The sequence below is a fragment of the Protopterus annectens genome, chromosome 2.part2 (genome assembly GCF_019279795.1).
Source record: "Protopterus annectens isolate FY-2018-M chromosome 2.part2, PAN1.0, whole genome shotgun sequence".
In the NCBI taxonomy this organism is placed as follows: domain Eukaryota; kingdom Metazoa; phylum Chordata; order Ceratodontiformes; family Protopteridae; genus Protopterus; species Protopterus annectens.
Genome location: NC_056730.1, coordinates 669,294,690 through 669,302,475, shown reverse-complemented (window position 1 = coordinate 669,302,475; position 7,786 = coordinate 669,294,690).

Genomic DNA, 7,786 nt, shown 5'->3' with positions numbered 1-7,786 from the left:
ACATAGCAATGTCCTCCACTATGGTGAGATAGTCACGAACCTTAGGGTTAGGGCATGGGTTAGGGTAAGGGGATAACTTTACTAACTATCCCCTTACCCTAAACCATGCCCTAACCCTAAGGTCCGTGACTATCGCACCATAGTGGAGGACATATTTTGTTTTTTTATGCCCTCCACTGTGCTGCAGGTTTTTCGGTGAAGTGCACTTATGCAAAAGTTCACTTTCGTTAAAGTGAACTTTCACAGACGTGAAGCTTCCTATTACAAGTTCAAAGTAGTGAACTTTCATTCTTGTAATAGGAATCCACATATAAATATATATATATATATATATATATATATATATATATATATATATATATATATATATAAAATATGCCCATAACATGTAGTGGAGTCATACCTCAGCACCATAACTCTCAATCTCTTAGTGCAAGGGGACGTAATGTAAGTATTGCAGTTATAAATGTAGAATGTTGCTACAGTAACAGGGTTTGTGTCAGCATACATGCTCTGAAGGAAGGCAGTTCCAAAACTGAAATGTATGCCATCAGTTACTGACAGACATCATGAAATCATCTTAGTGAAGTACCACACAAATCACAGTAATGATTCTGTGGAATACAGCAGAAATATGAGCAATACACCTGGACAGCCTGAAACAATATGGTCAGTTGAGAGGTATACACAGAACTCCTTCATGCAAGAAATCTGGATGAAGCCTGACAAAGGGGGTGTTTAAAGCCATGCAAATGGGGATATATCCTGAATACTGGAGTAGATAATCTCACACAACTGATGCAATCACACCCTCCTGTCTGTCCTAACATATATTAACTGGAGGAACACAAGTCCCAAGCCCACGTAATTCCCACTAGTTACTGACATACATCTTCACAGCATCCCACTGATTTGTCAGAAATACACAACACTTATGGTGACCAGGCAGCAGTACATCTGACAAATATCTGGACATAATGTCACACTAGGAAAATACACTGAGCTGCTAGGCATGTCACCAGGCACTGTCTAAACTACAAGCAGACTGCCACAACACTAACCCAGTTTTCCTATGGGGGAATACACATATAATTACAAATATAGTAGGCACTACAGGGATGTAACAGCATGGAGTAACAGACACCAGTGTGAAAGTGCATACCCACAACCAAGCTCAACACAGTCACTGTCACAGAATGGTAAGTCTAATTAATAGTACAGTATATGGACTGTGTGAATAAAACCCATCATCATGTTTGCCACTCACACACTACTCCTACATATACTGGCCCAATTCACAGTGTAGTTTGATGCCTGACTGTGGTATGGGACATGTCTCAGTCTGGCCCTACAAACATATAAGCTGATAGGGTACCAGAAACTGGAGCAGCATGCAACATTAGACAGAAAAAGATCAAGAACACTGACATTACCCCACTCTGTACACACGCCAAATAACATATTTACAATACACTGCTACACAATACTGACACTCTGTCAACAATTGCCATAAGTACACAGACCTCACTACTGTACAGACTACAACAGAATGTCCGGGTTTTGTCCTCAAATATAAGGCCTCCTATACATAACATGTCTGGCAGTCTGATATATCACTGGGTTGATATCAGGAATGATGACAGTAAATAATGATATACTGTACATATCCACCTCTTACTGCATGACATATGGACAAAGGGTGACAGACTTGGGGACAGAGGCACAAACATAGGGCCATCATTGACATATTGCTGTTATAAACTGAGAAAATTGCTGGTGTAACAGGGTTTGTTCTAACATATCTCTTCTGAGGAATATGAATTCAGAAACACATATGGATGTTACCACTTTCTGACTGCAATCCTCAGAGTATACTACTGAATTTATTAAGACAAAAACTGTGTGAGTAACACACCAAATCTAAGACTTCAAACTCAGGCCAGTCTGCAAATAGCCCTACAGGTAAGAGTTTTCTCAACCACATAACACTGTCATGTCAGACTTTAAATCATGCAGAACAGCCATATCCACACAAACCCTGTTTAACTAACATCACTTCAAATGTATAACAGCAATACTTACATTCTGTCCCCATGTCTGGAACATCCTCCTCTAGTCTGTTGGCCTGTCTCCACAGTGTTTGTTGTAAGAGGTATTTCCATCTACCCTCTGTGATGCTGTTTGTCAAACACTCACATGAAGTCCTGCTCACAGTGAAGGAAAAGGGCCAACACCCACATGAAGTGCTTAGTTATAGGAGTGTGTTTCCATGAAACTGGCTATAGGAATGATACCATGGCTGTTCCACATGCAATTAGCAAGTGGGGGACTCCAATTTGTGCACAGGCCATCAGCTGATCATGAGCATTACCTACAAAGGTCAAGCTGCTGCCAATGCAAAACATGTATTTTTCTACATCTACCAGAGAGAGGAAGAAAGAAAGTAAGAAAGAAAGAAAACAAACAAACAAACAAACAAAAAGCAAGACCATCACAAGCAGACTACAAAAAGAAATCTGTGAGACACACCTGTCTACCTGTGAAATACAGCAACTGAAACAGGCAAAAAAAATGGTATGTGAAACAAGTAATCATGTAATGGAATGTAGAAGGGGATATGTAAAAGAGGTAAATAGGAAGTTCAACAAATATTTCTCAACAACACTTGCAGTACTGATATACTGCTGATCAGAAGCTATGGCCATGGCATCTGTGTCTGTCTATAGTGACATAGGACATAGCTCACCCCCTGTGTCAGTCACATATGACTACTATTGGATTGTGGTTTGAACAATACAGACTGTGACACTCCTAGGCCAGCTACTGGGATGTCGCATATATCTATATGTTAACTGTGATTACTAGTATGATATACATGTCCGTATCAAAAATGTGAGGGACCTGTACAGAGTATTTGCATAGTGAAATACTGTTGCAGCTGTGCGTGTTGAACTGCATATGATGTAATGAGCTCATACCATCCAACTGTCCAGTGTTATGCACACTGACCATATGTGTGCCTCAGGTTTGTAGTTATGTACTAGAACAGTTGTGTTATGTCTAGCGAAGAACTGCAACCTGTGAACACTGACAGTACAATGTCTCCTTACATTTTATTTGGCTGTTCCCTTTAGGGGTTGCCACAGCAGATCATCTGACTGCATGCCTTCCAACCCTCTGCATCTTGCTCTTTCACACCAACCAGCTGTATGCCCACTATCAACACATGCATACACCTTATCTCAGGCCTTCCCTTTTTCCTCTTACCCAGCAGCCCCATACCTTCACAAATATACTCAAGCATACCTACTCATCACATGTCCAAACAAGCATAATCCTGCCAATCTCTGCCTTTGGCCCCAAGCCATCCAACCTGGGCTGACCACCTAACATACATGTTCCTACTCCTGTACACCCTCATCATACCCAGTGCAAATCTTAATGTCATAAACTCTGCCACATCCACCTCTGACTCCTGCCTTATTTTTCAATGCCACTGTCTACAACCCATATAACACAGCTCCCCACCCTCTTGTAGACCTTCAGTGTCACTCTTAATGGTACTTATCTGTCACAAATCACACCTGACACTCCTCTCCACCACCTGCATCCTGCTTGCACTCTCTTCTTTACCTCTCCCCCACACTCCCCATTACTCTGAACTGTTGTTCACAAGTATTTTAAGTTTATACACCTTTGCAAACTGTACTCCCTGCATCCTCACCATTCCTCCATCCTCCCTTCCATTCACACACATATATTCTGTCTTAGTTCTGCTGGTCAACATTTCTCCTTTCTCTAGACCATAAGTCAACCTCTCCAGGGTCTCCCCAACCTGTTCCCTACTCTCACTACAGAACACAATGTCATCTGCAAACAGCACAGTCAATAGGGACCCCTGTCTGATCATGTCTGTCAAGCTGCCATCACCACTGCACATGCAAAAGGAGTCACAGCTGCTCCGTGATGTACTTCCACCTACACCTTAAATGCACCTGTCACTCCCAAACCAGAACTCACTGCTGTCACAGTAGCCTTGTACATATCCTGTAGCATTCTTACAGATTCATCTGCCACTCCTGACCTCCTTATATGATACCACAACTCCTCCCTAGACATCCTTTCATATGCTGTTTGTAAGTCCAGAAAGACACAATGCAGCTATCAACACTTTAATAGTAAACATCACATCTGTACTGATCTTTCCTGGCATGAAACCATACTACTGATCAGTAATCCTCACCACCCTTCTTAACCTAGATCAATGTTATCCCTCTGTAGTTACTACAGCTGTGCACACCACCATTATTCTCATGATCAGTACACAACACATTTTCCTCGCTGTTCATGCATCATTTCACTTTCCAAGATCCCAGTAAACAATGTGGTTGACAACACTACTGCTATTTCTCCTAAACAACTCCATGTGTCCACAGGTATGTCTTGTGGACCAACAGCCTTACCAATGCTACACCCCTTCGTAGCAATCCTTACTTCCTCCTTGATAAAATGTTGCACTTCATGATTCACCAAACCCACATCATGCAACTTCCTCTCTCTCTCTCTCTCTCTCTCATTCTCTTCATGCGACAGACCATCAAAGTTCTGTTTCCATCTGCTGTACACACTCTCCATGCTTGTGAGTACGTTTCCCACATTATCCTTAATCACCCTTATTTGCTGCACATACCTCCTATCTATGTGCGTCTGTCTAGCCAATTGGTGCAGGTCCTATTCTCCATCCTTGGTGTCCAACTTTGCATACAACCATTCAGACGCACCATCCCTAGCCTTTGCCATCACTCTGTTTGCCATGCACCCCATCCCCTTATATTCCTGTATAGTTGCATCATCTGTCTGACAATCCCATTTTTCCGTTGCCAACCTCTTTCACTGTATAAATGTGTAAATGCCCCTAACACTCACTATCTCACTCCTAGTCATTCCCCTCTCTGCCTGCCATAGGAGCATTGCACACCCTCCAGGGTACGACTGTGAATGCAAAAGCTACCCAAATATCAAATGATGTACATGTGTTACAGCAATGTGAAAACAGTGTCACTAATGTTAGTTCATAGCCCAGCATGTATGTATGGCATCCTCCACATGTTGCCCCCTACAAGGTTGACAGGTACAACTGAGCAACAAAAGTGTTATGACAGTGTGCCATACTGAGAACAGAAATGTATAGTAGTTATTACCTTAGCAGATGTATGCATGTAAGGGTAGGTTTACCTGGCTGCCTCATAACAGCTGACATGGGATGCAAAACAGCATGTAACTGAGCTGTACATGTTGTACACATGTGTAATGTTAATGTGTGTGCATCCAACTGAGTCGCACTTCCACAGCTAATGGTTGTTGCATTGTCCTGACACAGACATGGGTACTGCCATAAGCAGGAGTATCATGTAAGAAATAGAAAGGTGCCCAACTGTGTTATGACCTTGTGTCCATGCCTACTACAAACATTGATATGACCACCCACATAGCTGTATGGCCTCAGCAATACCTAACTTGTACAACCTGTCTCAACCAAAGTACAATAAACCCCTTTGCTGGACAGCAGTAGTGCACAAAGCACATAATGGGATGCTATATTGGCTGTACAAGGGGCAGTAGGAGCAGGCACTAACTGGCCAGCATGTCATCATTTGTCTGGATGACCATACTAGGTTACAGGTGGATTAATGTAAGGCTGACTATGAGTATAAATGGGACACATCCACTGAGGGCAACCAGAAGGTCATCTTCCCATATGTCTGCAGTTTCATAGGCAACAACCCAGACCACCCTGTAATGGAGGTCAATCATAGCACATACACACACACCATTGCTACAGCAAACCTGCTGCAGACACATTTAGGCCAAACATCATCACCTTGTTGCAACATCAGTATAGGTGGATATGCACACCACACTCACCACTACCCTCATTATCATGTATCAGGTGCAACCTGCCCAGTTAAACATAAAAATAGCAAGTCCCCTTGGGGACTGATAACATTCCAAACTGCATCCTACATGAACTCAGAGATATGCTTCCAGCTCCATTACATACTGTATGCAAGCCAATCCTGAGCAGCTTTGACAGCCCATCTGCAAGGGACACAGACACTGTCACCCTTCTACACAAATGTGAATGGTAGTTAATGAAATGCACTGGCCCTCATAGGGGGGAATATGACACAACAGGACCAGGAGTAGAATGCATGTTCATTTAATGCTGCATCTCATGTGTTTGTATATAGTGTACACTGATGATAATTAGTCATGTCCTGTCTCTGTAAAGAAGTCTGTGCAATTTCTGAGGTCCTGTGATGTGTTTCCCTGTTTATGTCTTCCAGGTGCCATGCCAAGGCAGCCGGACCACAATGAGCAGGAGACTTCAGCCATAACTGTGGCCATCCTGCAGAACTATACCATCCTTTTTGGTCAGGGTCACCAAAACCAGCGTGAGTGGTCTGCACTGTGGGATGAAATTGTCCAAAGTGTCAACAACTTGGGCCACCATGGCTGCACGTATGACCAGGTATGTCAAAGAGCAACTGACCTGATTTGGCATGCCTGGCAATGGGCTACTGCTGTAGCAAGGGACCGTTCCACTACTGGTGAGGGGCCAGCTACATAGCCTCCTCTTACAGCAGTGAAGGAGCTCCTGGCCAACCTTGGGGTAGCCCCCACAAGAAGATCTACACAAGAACTTTCAGCCGTGGAGGTGGGTGGCACCCAGGCAACAGGAAAGGAGCATCCAGGTAAGCCAAAAGTGCACATCAATGTACTGAGATTGCATTACAACTGTGTTCTATAGTGTCTTGAGATGCATATGTCAGGGTAAAATACTACCACCATAACCGCTATATCACTCCCACTACTAAAATGCTACTGTCTAACACCTTCCTCATTCATTGTCTCCTATATGGTGCCTCACTTCTTACCAACCTTCAAGCTTCTCTAAAAACAAAGCTATCCTCCTGTTATGAGAAAATGTCTAAGTTTGCTACCAGTTATAAATTCAAATACCACCATTACAATGCCCTACACAAACTAAATTTGCTTGGACTTAGCAACCATCTTACCTATATTCAACTTACTCATGCCCATAAACTCATCTGCAATCCCTCCATCTACCCCTCCCTTTCATCCTCCTTCAAAATGCAGATACCCAACAGACTTCTAAGATCCAGTAACCAGAATTTTCATTAACTGCTTGAACGTATGGCAGACGGAGGCAGCTGCCACGTGAAGGTATCTCAGAACTACGATCATCTGGGTGTGCACTCTCCTGTATGGGCGGTAACACCAACACTAGTGAGGGTGGTGTGATGTCCACATGAAGACATGGTAGGCCATGGACATGGGGTCCTGGATGGTCCCAAAAGGGTCGCGGATCCAGCAGACATATGTCACCATCAGGGAGCAATACTATCTATGGCCTTTCTGGCCTTCTCAGTGGTGGTGCCCCGTGATACCCTTGGCAGATCCAGTTCCTATATCCATTGCCAGAGGTGGTGAACTGTACACCTTGCCAGTGAGGAGTGTCTGTGGACACACACACACACACACACACACACACACACACACACACACACACACACACACACATCACAATCACAATAAACTCACCTCCACAAACACATGCACCACACCTGCACAGGCTACACCATTCCCATACCCCAAACACACACCCATACTGTCAACCAAATGGTGCAGCCCAGGGCTCTGGCAAAACCACACAATACCCTGTGCATATGATGAAACCTGTGCCCAATCCCTGACATCCAAA